This window comes from Chlorocebus sabaeus, chromosome 12 (assembly GCF_047675955.1).
Source record: "Chlorocebus sabaeus isolate Y175 chromosome 12, mChlSab1.0.hap1, whole genome shotgun sequence".
NCBI classification, from domain to species: Eukaryota; Metazoa; Chordata; class Mammalia; order Primates; family Cercopithecidae; genus Chlorocebus; species Chlorocebus sabaeus.
The window spans coordinates 77,400,294-77,401,601 of NC_132915.1; the positions used below are offsets into that span (position 1 = coordinate 77,400,294).

The window sequence follows — 1,308 nt, forward strand, 5'->3', positions numbered from 1 at the left end:
GTATCACTTTTTCAAGAAAGGTAACAATTTTTTTACTGGGGCTAGAATGCTGATTTTCATTTAACTTACACTTTATGACCTTCCCAGAGCAGTTGTAGGGAGAAACAGTATCTGTAAACCTGCATATTTACTTTTTTTTTTTTTTTTTTTTTGAAACTGAGTCTCACTCTGTCACCCAGGCTGGAGTGCAGTGGTACGATCTCAGCTCACTGCAACCTCACTGCAACCTCTACTTTCTGCGTTCAAGTTATTCTCCTGCCTCAGCCTCCCAAATAGCTGGGATTACAGGCGCCCACTACCACACCCAGCTCATTTTTATATTTTAAGTAGAGATGGGGTTTCACCATGTTGGCCAGGCTGGTCTCGAACCTCTGACCTCAGGTGATCCACCTACCTCGGCCTCCCAATGAGCTGGGATTACAAGTGTGAGCCACAGCGCCCGGCCGTATTTACATATTCTTACTCATATTTGTTTCTCCTGCCCTTTGCACAGTGGCTGGTAAAGTAGATCCTTGAATTGATTACATATGTTTGAATCAATTGCATGGAAAGAGAAAGTAGAACAAAGCCAGAATAATACTATAACACTTTGAAGGAATGGTTTCCTATGTTCTCTCTAGAGGGAACACAGTGACCAGTGAGTAGCCCTGTCTTAGTTGGCCAGTAACAGAGCACTATATAGAAGGATGATAAAGCACAGTAAAATACTTTTTTGGATGTTAGAGCACAACATTACATCGAATTTAGGACTTTCCAGGGCCAGGCACTGTGGCTCATGCCTGTAATCCTAACACTTTGGGAGGTCGAGGCCCTTGAGCCCAGGAGTTAGAGACCAGCCTGGGCAACATAGGGATACCCTTGTCTCTACAAAATAATTTTTTGGAAAAATTAGCCAGGTATGGTGGTGCGTGTCTGTGGTCTCAGCTACTTAGGGGGCTGAGAGGGAGAGTCTCTTGAGCCCAGGAGGTCGAGGCTGCAGTGTGCTGTGATTGCACCACTCAGCCTGGGTGACAGAGTGAGACCTCATCCCCCATCTCAAAAAAAGGAAAAAACACAAAAAAACAGAACTTCTTCTGAAAGCCATCTTTTCTGCCTGATTTTTTTTGTTTGTTTTGTTGTTGTTGTTTGTTTGTTTAGAGACTGATGTTTATTTTCCATCAACCTTATTTCCATGTTGCTTAAGAGCCCATGCAAGAACAGAAAAAATATGGAACACTTCACGAATTTGCATGTCATCCTTGCGCAGGGGCCATGCTAATCTTCTCTGTATCGTTCCAGTTTTAGGCTATGTGCTGCCGAGGTGAGCAC

At 43.7% G+C, this 1,308-nt stretch overlaps 1 non-coding gene across 1 annotated transcript; it reads right to left on the reverse strand.

The window, feature by feature from the left end:
- Positions 1 to 1,201: 1,201 nt before the first annotated feature.
- On the reverse strand, positions 1,202 to 1,308 carry LOC119619203 (U6 spliceosomal RNA). The gene has a single exon (XR_005235632.1). It is a non-coding gene; the product is annotated as a U6 spliceosomal RNA (small nuclear RNA).